General features: G+C 38.4%; 1 pseudogene; it reads right to left on the bottom strand.

The window, feature by feature from the left end:
* Positions 1-9,104: 9,104 nt before the first annotated feature.
* The window catches only part of LOC133242617 (histone-lysine N-methyltransferase SETMAR-like), a 94,763-nt pseudogene continuing 88,001 nt past the window's right edge, over positions 9,105-15,866 (bottom strand).

Here is a 15,866-nt window from a genome sequence, read left to right as displayed (position 1 = left end):
TATCCCACTCCAGCTACTGCCTTATCTCTCCCCTTTTCTTCAAACCAAATCTTTTGAAGGAGTTGGTTGTACTTTTATAATGTCTATTTTCTTACCTCAAGCTCATTTCTCAACACACTCTGGGTTGGCATCAACTCACACCAATTCATTGAAATTTCTCTTGCTAAGATGACAAGTTATGTCCTGCTCAGTTTAGTCAATGAATGCTGCCCATCTTGTTCATCAATGTTCTCCCAGTAACTAGAACAGTGTCTGACACTAAGAAAGTGCCCAATATATTTATTGGGTGAATGACTACTGACTTTCCAGGCTTCATTTCAATAATTCTGGGATGATTTGAACACTTTGCCTTGCAATGTTTCCTTCCACTGGCTTCTCTGACATCACATTCTGTATTTTCTTATCTTTCTGGCTTCTGAAAGTTTTGAATACTGATGTCTCCTCTATTATCAACGTTTATAGCAGACATCCAGGACACTGCCTTATGCATTTTTTCTTTTCTGACTCTACACATTCTCCCTGGCAAACCTGTCAGTGGCCATGGCCTTTCTGTAATGATTCTTGTCCAATTGACTCCTCAAGTTCAGACCTTTCTCTTGAGTTTCAAACTGGTACATCTACCTGCCTAGTTAACATCACCACTGGATATTCTACAGTCATCCAAACTCAACATGCTTAAAATCAAAATCTTATAATCCATCACTCACCCCAAAATAAAGAAATCTATGTCATCTGTAATTCTCCTGGATTGGTAAATGCCACTTTTATCTCCCAAATGTTCAAACCAGAAATGTGGCTACTCTTTGCACTTAAAATTAAATTAAGCCTGAAAAACACTATTTTATCCAGAAGATCAACATCGACAGTAATGAGCTATATTAATAGTATGTATTTTTATATGATGTGTTAGAGATACCACTTTTTATTACCACTACTACTTTTCACCTAGAAAACTGTTAGTTATATTTCAAGTCTCAGCTTGTATGTCACCTCATTGAGGAAGCCATCCTTGACTCCACAGACTAAGTTAAATTTCCTCATTTTTTGTTTTTGTTTTTATAATACCAGATGATTTTTCTCAGAGAAGATTCTTAACTCCTGTAATGATGCACTCAACGTACATATCTCTCTGCTAGATTGTAAGTGCCTTATAGATGGAGACTTATTTCATAGGACTACACATTCCCCTGTACAACCAATATATTTCTTTAATCAATAAAAATGATAACACAAGCTAATTATTGCTTAGTAAATGTTCTTTATTAAAAAGAAAAATCATCTCAAAATGGGAGTAAAGCTAAATCCAAAACCTTTTTTAGAAGTGAGGAGGTTGGGAAAACATGGAAATAGGTAATCTCAAAGGTCCTTTCCAGTTCTTACTTGGTCCTATGATCTTATCTTATCCAACTTCTGAGAACAAAACAAACCTGCCTTTTATTTATTTATTTATTTATTTTGACTGTTACCTGAAGTTTTTTTAATATAAATTTATTTATTTTAATTGGAGGCTAATTACTTTATAATATTGTATTGGTTTTGCCATACATCAACATGAATTGCCTTTTAAAGGGCAAGAAATATTGTTGGAAAATTGGTGTAAGTGGAAAGAGAAGAAACCTTTAAAGTCAGAGGTACCAGAATCCAAATCCACCTTTGTTACTTTGGTGAGGTCATTCCAACTCATTTCACTTTCTCCAACACCATGCTGGAGATAAGCAGAGTCCTTAGATGATTTCCCTCTCTTCCCTAGTCTATCTCTCTCCCCCTACTATCCACTGTCATATAATTCTTCTATTGGCCAATGGCAGGTAGAACAAGAGGAAGTAGGGACCCACTTAATAAGCCAAACTTATAGTCTTTCTAATAGGCTTTATCTATTTTCTTGTAGCTCATACTGGCATTAGTAGCAGTACATGAGGTCATGGAAAAGGTACTGGTTTAAGAACTGGGAAGCCTAGATGAGTCCATTTCCATCTCTGTGAAATATGAAGTTGTTTGTACATGAACAGTGGACAAGCTAGCATTGAAAGAGATGGTTTATAATGTTTTTCTAGCAATATTTCATGGCTCAAAAGACTGGTGATCTATATCAATTAAGACTTGGGCACTGGAACCAGAGTATCCAATGAGAATTTCACTTCTCATTAATTTCACAGGACCAGTTCCTAGGCACTTCCTCCTTGAGAAGGAACTCTGCTCTGAATAATTCAGAACAAGAAGAGAGTAAATGAATTTGAAATAGTGATTTATTTAAAGCTTAAAAAAAAAAAAAACACACAGAGAGAAAATATTCAAACTGCTCTAGCTATTTCAGGAAAATAAAACTGCTTAGGATTTGTGTTTATCTGTCTGAAGTTATGGATGTTTGTTCCAGCTAAGAAGGATGCTGATGTGTATAAAATTCATGGTGATGTACTGCCATTCTCTCTGGCAACATGTGTTGCCAAGATCAATTTTATTACATGAGAAATTGTGTAAAGTTCAACAGGACCTTATTCCATGGAACTGTAAGCTTGAGGATACTAACAATAATAAAGATTTTTATCTAGGCATCTAGTGATCATTCACTTACAAAAGGTTGGATTTATTTTCTTTATTCCATTTAGCCACTCTTCTTTTTCCCTTTTCACAATCTCTACTTCTCCTTATCTCTTCATCTTCCTTTGTCTATGTGTCTTCTGCTTTCTTCTTTTATCTTTCTAGCCTTCTCTTCCTCTTCTATCTCCTCCCTTTCTTTTGTATTTTCCTCTCTTCCTTCTTTTCTCATGTCCTCTACTCCCTTCTAACTTCTTTTACTCCATTTTATCTTCATTTGTTCTTTTCTTCCTTATCTAATTAAAAATGATGTCAAGTTACAAACTTACTTATGGCAACTTTCCTCTTTCTAAGAGGACTGAGACTCCAACTAGACATATAGAAAGAAATTCCACAGACATAAAAAGGTTCAAGTAGCCACCCCAGTATATCCCACCAAATTATAGTCAGTACACTCCCACTAGCCATCTTTTTGCTTCCCATGTTATCCTTAATTCCTTCATTGCTTGTTATCCACTCACTATATGGCTGTTGTTACTATCAAATGTTCTATAATTAAGAACTAGCAGTGTGTGAGCTCTGTACCAAAATAATACTCAGGTCCCTTCACCTAGGCAACTTATAGGCCATGACAGAGAACACTTGATACAAGCAGATGAAAAGAAATAAAATGTTAAAATCTCAGAGCAGGAGACCACAAGTTTAAACATAAAAGTTTAAACTTCTCATGTTATGGTATTGGAAAGTAAGGAAGTATCCTACAGCCATCAGTGGTCATATCATGTAGGGACTGGTAAGCCTTAGCATGACTTAAGATTATGTTTTAACTGCAATGGTCAAACTGTTATTGGTCATACTTCTCTCAGCAAGAAACTAAGTCTCATTTATTTCTGTAATATAACATTTAGTTCAGTGCCCTCTCCTGTGAAAGTATTGATTGACCTCCAGTTTAGGGCAGAATGCTCAATTGCACTTCTAGAAACTTCTTTTTGCTCAAATTTAAAATAAGGTTAATAATAGTAACTCCTTCATGGAGTTAATGTGAGTATTTAATGAGATACTCTATGTAAAACATGGCTCATGAAGTCTAAAATATATACCATCTAGCCCTTTACAATAGACCATTTGCCCATGCCTAGCCTAAAAGAGTACTTAGCACATGATGTACCCTCAATAAATATTTTATGCCTGGCACATAAAAAAAAAAAAATTCTGTGTAATCTTTCACTATTATTATTAGCACATGTATTCCCAGAAGTGGTAGCTCAACTGTAGTTTTCTGAATAAGCCAAAAATCATGGAGCATATTGGGTAGTGTTAGGCCTATCTTGATCCTGGCCCTACGCCAAAATAAGATTTCTCAGGCTTTAGCACTATTGATAAATTTGTTGTCTGTGAGTGGGTAGATAGTGGGAGTGTTTTCCTGTGTGTTGTAGGATGTTTAGCAGTTCTCCATTCACCAGATGCTAATAGCACTCCCACCCCTTGTTTGGCAACCAAAAATGTCTCCAGGCATTACCAAATGTTCCTTGGGGGTGCAATATTGCTCCCATTATGAACCACTGATCAAAAGGGATAACAAAATACAATACAATGTGTTGGCCATTTGAACTCATGAGACCCAGAGAAGCTGATATTTTCATTTAGGTGTCAGTTTTGGGTGAGGAGGAGGGAGAATGTGAGGTTATGGAGTTTCCAGTTTAAATCTAAATTAGAATTCAGACAGATGTAGCATGTTTAGTAAACCAGTGGGCTGTCTTGTCAGAGGTCTATGTGCAACAGGGTCAAGGAGGCAGCTCAAATCACATTCAATCTAAAGGAAGAAGGTGGCAGTTTGGAAGAATTTGTGAAAGATCTCTTTTGCTGAAAACTAAATAAGTGTTCAGTAGTCCTGATTAGTGGCATTTTTGAAAATACAGAGCACAAAGGGAAGCACTTTCAAAACTCTTCTTTGACATAGGCCTTCTAGTAGCTCTGGCATAATGAGGGCTCCAGTGGTGTTGCATAGGAAAGGCTACAGGACCAGACATAATAGAGGTAGCAAAAGGAATAATGAACATAAATACATGTGAAACATATGAAAGCCTTAGAAATATTTAAAGGATAGCTTGCCAGAAATTGGAGTATTTAGTTATGTAGGGCCAAGAATCAGTATAAATAATATTCCTATATTCACCATGTGCCCTTATTTAATATCACAAGTTGGTGAAGACTAAAGAAATACAGGACACTGGCAAATATTGATCAGTAAAAAGTTGTTTAATGAAGTGATTAAACCCATTTGGATGGGTCTCCAGATGATGAGCTTCACAACACATCACTATGAATGTTTGGGAGTTAGGAAACCCTGCTTCCAATTCCTCTATTTGACCTTATAAAAGTCATTTCCCTTCACTTGGCCTCAGTTTCCTCATCTTTGAGGTAGGGAGGTTGGACTTGACTATCTTTCAGATTCTTTCTGTCCCTGACATTCTAAGCACCAATGATTATACAAACAGGTTTGGTTCAGTAAAAATACCCATTTCTTTTCTAGAACTTTCTCTGTAAACCAGATATGCTGAAGCAGAGAGGCATAGCCAGATCTTTAGCCCCCCTCTAGTCCTGATCCACAGCCCTGAAGTAGATGGGTTTCTATAACATATCCTTCTTTCTCTCTAATCTGCTTTTAAAGGCAAAATAACTCTATGCTTCCCATTTTACATCTTATGTCTATTGAGTATCATCCTATTGATGCTTAATGACTATATGATCTTTTATATGGTTAAAAAGGGTTTTCAAACTATTTTCTAAATTCTTTTATCAGACCATATACTTCAATATTTAGTCTCCCTAAAGATTTATTTTCCATCATTTTAAGACATACTTATTTTCCTCAGAATGCTTTCTAGTACTGGACTGTGACTGAATATTGGGGATTTAAGTCCTAACTCTTCTGCTATAACTTTCTGTGTTACTATGGGCATACTGTTTAAAAAAATTTTGGAGATATGATGCTAATTCCTTTACTTTCTATGGATTGGAAGGGAGCTTCCATATCTGAAAGACTCAGAATAGGCAGAAATGTCTAAATAATGACTTTGAAAGCAGCAGAGAATCAGAAAATATGTCATTCCCAAGAACTGAACATAAAATACCAATAATACAGTCAATCTGAAATGTAAAAATAAATTAAGGTATATCGACATAATGGAATGCTATCCAAAACTAAACACTAGATACAAAAGACCACTTATTGAATGGAGAGAGTAGCATGGAAGCATATACAATCTGTTCAGTTCAGTTGCTCAGTCGTCTCTGACTGTTTATGACACCATGGACCGCAGCACGCCAGGCATTCCTGTCCATCACCAACTCCCAGAGCTTGCTCAAACTCATGTCCATTGACTCGGTGATATCATCCAACCATCTCATCCTCTGTCATTCCCTTCTCCTCCTGCTCTCAATCTTTCCCAGCACCAGGGTATTTTACAATGAGTCAGTTCTTTACATCAGGTGGCCAAAGTATTGGAGTTGCAGTGTCAGCATCAGTCATTCCAATGAACATTCAGGATTGATTTCCTTTTGGATTTACGGGCTTGATCTCCTTGCAGCCCAAGGGACTCTCAAGAATCTGCTCCAACATCACAGTTCAAAAGCGTCCATTCTTCAACACTCAGCTTTCTTTATAGTCCTACTCTCACATCCATACATGACTACTGGAAAAAGCATGGCTTTGACTAGTCAGATCTTTGTCGGCAGTGATGTCTCTTCTTTTTAATATGCTGTCTAGGTTGTCATAGATTTTCTTCCAAGGAGTAAGTGATTTTTAATTTCATGGCTGCAGTCACAGTCTGCATTGATTTTGGAGCCCAAGAAAATAAAGTCTGTCACATTTCCATTGTTTCCATATCTATTTGCAATGGCGTGATGGGTCATGAAGATCTTTGTTGTATAGTTCTTTGTATTCTTGTCATCTCTTGTTAATATCTTCTTCTTCTGTTAGGCTCATAACATTTCTGTCCTTTATTTTGCCCCTCATTGCATGAAATGTTCCCTTGATATCTCTAATTTTCTTGAAGACATTTCTAGTCTTTTCCCATTCTACTCTTTTCCTTTATTTTTTTGCATTGATCACTGAGGAAGGCTTTCCTATTTCTCCTTGCTGTTCTTTGGAACTCTGTATTCAAATGGGTATACTTTTCCTTTTGTCCTTTGCCCTTCACTTGTCTTCTTTTCTCATATTTATAAGGCCTCCTCAGGCAACAATTTTTCCTATTGCATTTCTTTTTCTTGGGGGTGGTCTTGATCATCATCTCCTGTACAATTTCATGGACCTGTGTCCATTGTTCTTCAGGCATTCTGTCTATTAAATCTAATCTCTTGAATCTATTTGTCACTTCTTCTGTAAAATCATAAGGGATTTGATTTAGATCATACCTGGCAGAAAGAGAAGAGGAACTAACAGGCCTCTTGATGAAAGTGAAAGAGGAGAGTGAAAAGTTGGCTTAAAGCTCAACATTCGGAAAACGAAGATCATGGCATCTGGCCCCATCACTTCATGGGAAATAGATGGGAAACAGTGGAAACAGTGTCAGACTTTATTTTTGGGGGCTCCAAAATCACTGCAGATGGTGACTGAAACCGTGAAATTAAAAGACGCTCACTCCTTGGAAGAAAAGTTATGACCAACCTAGATAGCATATTGAAAAGCAGAGACATTACTTTGCCGACAAAGGTCCGTCTAGTCAAGGCTATGGTTTTTCCAGTGGTCATGTATGGATGTGAGAGTTGGACTGTGAAGAAAGCTGAGCACTGAAGAATTGATGCTTTTGAACTGTGGTGTTGGAGAAGACTCTTGAGAGTCCCTTGGACTGAAAGGAGATCCAACCAATCCATTCTGAAGGAGATCAGCCCTGGGATTTCTTTGGAAGGAATGATGCTGAAGCTGAAACTCCAGTACTTTGGCCACCTCATGCGAAAAGTTGACTCATTGGAAAAGACTCTGATGCTGGGAGGATTGGGGGCAGAAGCAAAAGGGGACGACAGAGGATGAGATGGCTGGATGGCATTGAAAGGTTGTTGTTGAATCACACGAATACACCGGGATTCTTGGCCCCCAGAGGAGAAGAATTCAATCCCGGGCCAGAGATGAGGCTTGATCACTCAGAGCTTTTGTGTAACAAAGTTTTATTAAAGTATAAAGGAGATACAGAAAGCTTCTGACATAGGCATCAGAAGGGGGCAGAAAGAGTACCCGCTTGCTAGTGTTAACAACGAAGTTATATAATCCAAAGATTGTCTGGAGGTTGTAAAGACCTCATCAGACCTACTCCCATAATTTACATTTTAAGATAACAGAAGGTTTAATCCAGATACTGTCCTTAGGCAGGATACATTATTGTTATATAATCCTAAGGAATGTGGAGAAAGAAAAAAAATTTGTCCTTTCTTCCTCCTTGAGAATTCCAGACCCCTCTCTCCTTGGGGACCCCTAGACTCCCTATCAACCTGCCTAGGAAATGACTCTCTCAGCATCACTGACTCAATGGACGTGAGTTTGAGAGAACTCCGGGAGTTGGTGATGGACAGGGAGGCCTGGCGTACTGTGATTCATGGGGTCGCAAAGGGTCGGACATGACTGAGTGTCTGAACTGAACTGAATGGGCTAGTGGTTTTCCCTACTTTCTTCAATTTAAGTCTGAATTTGTCAATAAGGAGTTCATTATCTGAGCCACAGTCAGCAGACCGTATAGAACTTCTCCATCTTTGGCTGCAAAGAATAAAATCAACCTGATTTCAATATTGGCCATCTGGTGATGTCCATGTGTAGAGTCTTCTCTCATGTTGTTGGAAGAGGGTGTTTACTATGACCAGTGCATTATCTTTGCAAAACTCTGTTAGCCTTTGCCCTGCTTCATTTTGTACTCCAAGGCCAAATTTGCCTGTTACTCCAAGTGTTTCTTGACTTCCTACTTTTGCATTCCAGTCCCCTATGATTAAAAAGTTCATCTTTTGGGATATTAGTTCTAGAAGGTCTTTTAGGTCTTCATAGAACCATTAAATTTCAGCTTCTTAAGTATTACTGGTTGGAGTATGACTTGGATTACTGTGATATTGAATACACTACCATATGTAAAATAGATAAACCAGGGCTGTGTAACAACCTAGATGGGTGGGAGGTGGGACAGCAGTTCACAATGGAGGGGACATATGTATTCCAATGGCTAATTCACGTTGATGTATGGCAGAAGTAAAATCAATATGGTAAAGCAATTATTTTTCAATTAAAAATAAATAAATTTTTTAAAAAAAATTTCAAAAAAGGCTTCTTATTTAAAGGTTTATTTTCATGAGATTTTAGAAAGGCAAAATTATTAGGAATGAAAACACATCATGGATTGTCAGAAGTTAGAAGTACAAGAATTGGCTGTCAAAAGTATAACACAAGAGGACTTTTGGGGTAATGGAGCTATTCTCTATGAAACTGTGATAGTAGACACTCAGTGCTATATATTAAGTTGGTGCAAATATAATTATAGTTTTGGACAGTGAATTTTAAATCAATGTAACTGGACTCAACCGTGTCTTTATTAATCAAAATAGGAGCCATTAAAATCAACAAACTTTTGCCAATGAGAAACAATTTTGCTTATTCTTGTAGCATAAAAATCTGTGTTTTGGTATTTGAAGAATTCTTACAAAGAATTTTTTGCATCCTGCTATTTGTGGAAGTGTTTTCCCTGCAAACATTTGTTGAGATGCTTGAGGAAGTGATAGTTGGTTGGTGAGAGGTCAAATGAATATGGCAGATGAGGCAAAACTTAGTAGTTCAATTTGTTTAACTTTTGAAGTGTTAGTTGTGCAATGTGCAGTCAAGCATTGTCCTAGAGAAGAATTGCACCTTTTCTGCTGACCAATGCTGGCTTGAAGGCAATGCAGTTTTGAGTGTATCTCATTGATTTGCTGAGCATACTTCTCAGATGTAATGGTTTCACTGCAATTCAGAAAGCTGTAGTGGATCAGACCAGCAGCAGACCAACAAAAAGTGACAATGAACTTTTTTTGGTGAACATTTGGCTTTGGGAAGTGCTTTGGAGCTTCTTCTTGGTCAAAACACTGAGCTGGTCATCACTGATTGTCATAATAAAATCCACTTTTTTGTAGTACATCACAATCCATTTGAGAAATGGTTCATTGTTGTTGTGTAGAATAAGAGAAGATAACACATCTAAATGACAACTTTTTTGTTTTTCATTCACCTCAGGAGGCACCCACTTATTGAGCTTTTTCACCTTTCCAATTTGCTTCAAATGCCAAAGGACCATAGAATGTTCGACACTGAGTTCTTTGGCAACTTCTCACATAGTCATAAGAAGATCAGCTTCCATGATGACTCTCAGTTGTCATTGTCAGCTTCCAATGGCCAGCCACTACACTGCTCCTCTTCAAGGCTCTCATCTACTTTGTAAAACTTCTTGAGTCTCCATGCACTGTTAGCAGTTCCTTGGCCAAATGCGTTATTGATGTTGTAAGTTGTCTCCACTGCTTTAACTTCCATTTGGAACTCAAATAAGAAAATCATTCAAATTTGCTTTCTGTCTAACATCATTTATATAGTCTAAAATAAATATAAAATAAACAAGTAACATATCATTAGCAAAAAACCTAAAGCAAGAAATGTGCATTAAAATGATGTGTGATATAACCACATTTATTTAGAATGTATTCCAATAGGAAATGGAAATTTCAACAATGCAAAAGCTGCAAATATTTTTGCATCAAACTAATAATTTCCAAAACCCACAGAATTGAGACTTATGGTCCATACAAGATGATGGCAGAATCTTGTCTTTACCTTCTCTTTCCCACTACCGTTGTTTTTTCCTTCAGTCACTCAGTCATATCTGACTCTCTGTGACGCTATGCACTACAGCAAGCCAGCCTTCTTTGTCCATCACCATCTCCCAGAGCCTGCTCAAACTCATGTCCACTGAGTCAAGGATGTCATCCAACAATCTTATCCTCTGTCATCACATTATTCTCTTGTTTTCAGTCTTTCCCAGCATCAGGCTCTTTTCCAATGAGTTAGTTCTTTGCATCAGGTGACCAAAGTATTGGAGCTTCACTTCAGCATCAGTCATTCCAATGATATTCAGGATTGATTTCCTTTAGGATTGACTGGTTTGATATCCTTGCACTCCAAGGGAGTCTCAAGAGTCTTATCTAATACCACAGTTTGAAAGCATCAATTATTTGGCACTCTTCCTTCTGTATGGTCCAATTCTCACATCCATACATGATTTCTGAAAAAAATCAGAGCTTTGACTAGACAGACCTTTGTCAGCAAAGTGATGTCTCTGCTTTTTAATATGCTGTCTAGGTTGGTCATAGCTTTTTTTCCAAGGAGCAAGTGTTCTTTAATTTCATGGCTCAGTCACCATCCATAGTGATTTTGGAACCCAAGAAAATAAAGCCTGTCACTGTTTCCCCATCCATTTGCCATGAAGTGGGGGGACTTTATACAATAACCTTTTTTTTTAAATGTTGAGGTTTAAGCCAGCTTTTTCACTTTCTTCTTTCACCTTAATCAAGAGGCTCTTTAGTGCCTCTTCACTTTCTGCCATAAAGGTGGTGTCATCAGCATATCTGAGGTTATTGATATTTTTCCTGGCAATCTTGATTCAAGCTTGTGCTTTATCCAGCCCAGCATTTTGCATGATGTACTCTGAACACAACCTAAATAAGCAGAGTGACAATATACAGCCTCATGTCCTCCTTTCCCAATTTTGAACCAGTCCCACTAAATAGAACTGTAAATCTTGGAAATAAGACACAGTAAAAAGAGGATGGTAAAAGCTTGAAAAAGGAAATAGAACTTGTTAGTGAACCCAGAATCAGAGGAAAACACATCAGCAGGGTATCTCACTTTCTCATTCAACAGAAGATGGTGACCCAGGCCTGGCATTTACCCCAAATTTAACAACAGATAGTGGCACAGGTAGGTATAACAACCCCCCTGATCTAAAGGGATTGTTACTTAAAAACACTAGGCAAGGTAAATCAATTGGAAGCCTTATTAATAATAAGGCAGTGTTCTCCTTATTGGGTTTGAGATACCCCTCTCCTTACCAAACATGAAAACTCATTCTCCACACAATTAACATACGGATGCTGTGGGTACCAGCAGAGGTGTTCTTACCACAAAAAGTGCCAAACTAGGAAGTGTTCTCCTTCCCTGCAGGTCCTGACATCCCCTCCCCCCAAATAGAAACACAAAAAAACTAGGTGCAAGGGCACAGAGTAAAATGGCATCAAAAGCAACATCAGCCAGGGAAACACTCTTTTTCTCTGCCAGACCTCATTCTCTCAGAGACACTGGTGCTGCGTGTGGAAGGAGTCATCTGCGAGGGACACAACATCAAAAAAGTGACCCTAATTCAGGAAAATCTCTCTATTCCCAAGTTACTGGGCAGCAACAACAATAACTGTCCAGCCTGGAAAAAAAAGCTTTATTTTCAATGGAAGAAGGCTCCTTTCCCCCATCTACAAGCACAACTTTGTGGAAGCTCCTTATACTTCATCAAGCAACATCAGTAGGAATCAATGTGAGACCTAAAAGTATGATATTAACCAAGCAGACCAAGGCTCAGATGATGAACTGCTTACTGCCAAATTCAGACTTAAATTGAAGAAAGTAGGGAAAACCACTAAACCTTTCAGGTATGACCTAAATCAAATCCCTTACTATTATACAGTGAAAGTCACAAATAGATTCAAGGTATTAGATCTGATAGACACAGTGGCTGAAGAACTATGGACGGAGGTTTGTGACACTGTACAGTAGACAAGGATCATCCCAAAGAAAAGATCATCCCCAAGAAAAATAAATGCAAAAAGGCAAAATGGTTGTCTGAGGAGGCCCTACAAATACTTGTGAAAATAAGAGAAGCAAAAGGCAAAGGAGAAAAGGAAAGTTAACCCATTTGAATGCAGAGTTCCAAAGAATAGCAAGGAGAGATAAGAAAGCCTTCCTCAGTAATCAATGCAGAGAAACAGAGGAAAACAATAGAATGGGAAACACTAGAGATCTCTTCAAGAAAATTAGACATACCAAGGGAATATTTTATGCAAAGATGGGCACAAGAAAGGAGAGAAATGGTATGGACCTAACAGAAGTGGAAGATATTAAGAAGAGGTGGGAAGAATACACAGAACTATACAAAACATATCTTCATGACCCAGATAACCACAATGGTGTGATCACTCTCCTAGAGCCAGACATCCTGGAGTGTGAAGTTAAGTGGGCCTTAAGAAGCATTACTACGAACAAAGTTAATGGAGGTGACAGAATTCCAGTTGAGCTATTTCAAATCCTAAAAGATGATGCTGTGAAAGTGCTGCACTCAATATGCCAGCAACTTTGGAAAACTCAGCAGTGGCCACAGGACTGGAAACAGTCAGCTTTCATTCCAATCTCAAAGAAAGGCAATGCCAAAGAATGCACAAACTACCACACAATTGCACTCATCTCACACACTAGTAAAGCAATGCTCAAAATTCTACAAGCAAGGCTTCAACACTACATAAACCAAGAATTTCCAGAAGTTCAAGCTGGATTTAGAAAAGGCAGAGGAACCAGTGATCATCAAATTGCCAACATTTGTTGGGTCATAGAAAAAGCAAGAGAATTCCAGAAAAACACCTACTTCTGCTTCACTTACTACACTAAAGCCACTGACTGCATGGATCACAACAAACTGTGGACCATTCTTCAAGAGATGGGAATACCAGACCACCTGACCTGCCTCCTGAGAAATCTCTATGCAGGTCAATAAGCAACAGTTAGAACTGGACATGAAACAACAGACTGGCTTTTAATAGGGAAAGGAGTACATCAAGGCTGTATATTGTTACCCTGCTTATTTAACTTATATGTAGTGTACCTCATGAGAAATGCCAGGCTGGATGAAAGAGAAGCTGGAATCAAGATTGCCAGCAGAAATATCAATGACCTCAGATATGCAAATGACACCACCCTTATGGCAGAAAGCAAAGAAGAACTAAAGAGCCTCTTGAAGAAAGTGAAAGAGGAGAGTGAAAAAGTTGGCTTAAAACTCAGCATTCAGGAAACTAAGATCATGGCATTTGGTCCCATCACTTCATGGCAAATAGATGGGTAAACAGTGGAAACAGTGACAGACTTTATTTTTTTTTTGGGCTCCAAAATCACTACAGATGGTGAATGCCACCATGAAGTTAAAAGAAGTTTCCTCCTTGGGAGAAAACTTTTGACCAACCTAGACAGCATATTAAAAAGCAGAGACATCACTTTGCCAACAAAGGTCCGTCTAGTCAAAGCTATGGTTTTTCCAGTAGTCATGTATGGACGTGACAGCTGGACTATAAAGCTAACTGAGCACCAAAGAATTGATGCTTTTGAATTGTGGTGTTGGAGAAGACTCTTGAGAGTCCCTGGACTGCAAGGAGATCCAACCAGTCCATCCTAAAGGAAATCAGCCCTGAATGTTCATTGGAAAGACTGATGCTGATGCTGAAACTCCAATACTTTAGCTACATGATGTGAAGAGCTGACTCATTGGAATAAACCCTGATGCTGGAAAAGACTGAAGGCAGGAGAAGGGGCTAACAGAGGATGAGATGGTTGGATGGCATTACCAACTTGATGGCCATGAGTTTGAGTAAACTCCAAGAGTTGGTCATGGACACACATAGTGACTGAACTGAACTGAATTGATGCAGACCAAAAAGCCATCATTAAGCTTCAGAAAAATTAGAATGTCATTGAAATACATCCCACAAGTAGGTTCAGGACCTGTGTGTTATACTTAAACAGGGTGGCTACTTTATAAAATGGAAGATTTACATAAGACTCAGGCTTCCCTGATAGCTCAGCTGGTAAAGAATCCACCTGCAATTTCAGAGACCTGGGTTTGATCTCTGGGTTGGGAAGATCCCCTGGTGAAGGAAACAGCTGCCCACTCCAGTATTCTGGCCCAGAGAATTAATTCCATGAACTCTGTAGCCCACAGGGTCACAAAGAGTCGGATATGACTGAGAGACTTTCACTTTCTCCTAGTATACTCAAATTGTACAGTATACAAAAAAATCATGCATTATAACAAAAAGCTGGAAAATTATAACTTGAATGCCAAGAGGCTCTTAATTGACACGAGTTTATCTGAGAGGATTAGATATTGGAATGACTTGACAGGAATTTCAACTCGGGCATCATATATGTTTAAATAAGAAATTACAAGTTCTCATGAAACATGTTCAAAAGTAGAAAATACCAACAAAGAACTAGAAGTTAAAATATGATCATTTGGAAATTAAAGAGCTAAAATATACAATAATTTCAATTTTTTAAATAGTCACTCGATAAGCTCAGTAATGTAGTAGATATAGGAAGGGACAGAATCAATGAATTTGAGGAAACAACAGTATTCAATCTGAACTACAGAGAAAAAAACATATTAATAAAATAGTGAACAAACATAAGGACCTGTAGGACAATAATAAACGATACAGCATTCATATGATCAGAGCCTAAGAAGGCAAGGAGGAACAGTGAGGCTCTAAGTGCTGAAAATTTCCCAAATTTAGTAAAATACAGAGGACTAAAGCCTGGGCTTCCCATGTGGCTCAGTGGTAAAAAATCCACCAGAAAACGCAGGAGACGTGGGCATGATCCCTGGATCAGGAAGATATCCTGGGGAAGGAAATAGCAACCCACTCCAGTATTTTTGACTGGAAAATCCCATGGACAGAGAAGCCTGATGGGTTACAGTCCATAGGATCATAAAGAGTCAGACACGACTGAGCGACTGAGCAACTTAGCATGCACAAAGTTTGAAGAAACTGAACAAACTCAAAATAGGACTAACTCAAATAAATACATATCTCTGTTCAGTTCAGTTCAGTAGCTTGGTCGTGTCCGACTCTTTGCAACCCCATGAATTGCAGCACACCAGGCCTCCCTATCCATCACCAACACCCAGAGTTCACTCAAACTCACATTCATCAAGTCGGTGATGCCATCCAGCCATCTCATCCTCTGTCATCCCCTTCTCCTCCTGCCCCCAATCCCTCCCAACATCAGAGTCTTTTCCAATGAGTTAATTCTTCACATGAGGTGGCCAGAGTATTGGAGTTTCAGCTTTAGCATCAGTCCGTCCAAAGAACACCCAGGACTGATCTCCTTTAGAATGGACTGATTGGATCTCCTTGCAGTCCAAGGGACTCTCAAGAGTCTTCTCCAACACCACAGTTCAAAAGCATCAATTCTTCAGTGCTCAGCTTTCTTCACAGTCCAACTCTCACATTCATTGCTG

The sequence above is a fragment of the Bos javanicus genome, chromosome X, assembly GCF_032452875.1.
Source record: "Bos javanicus breed banteng chromosome X, ARS-OSU_banteng_1.0, whole genome shotgun sequence".
Classification (NCBI taxonomy): Eukaryota; Metazoa; Chordata; class Mammalia; order Artiodactyla; family Bovidae; genus Bos; species Bos javanicus.
The sequence above is the reverse complement of the archived record's forward strand: the minus strand, read 5'-3'. Positions and strand labels throughout refer to the sequence as shown.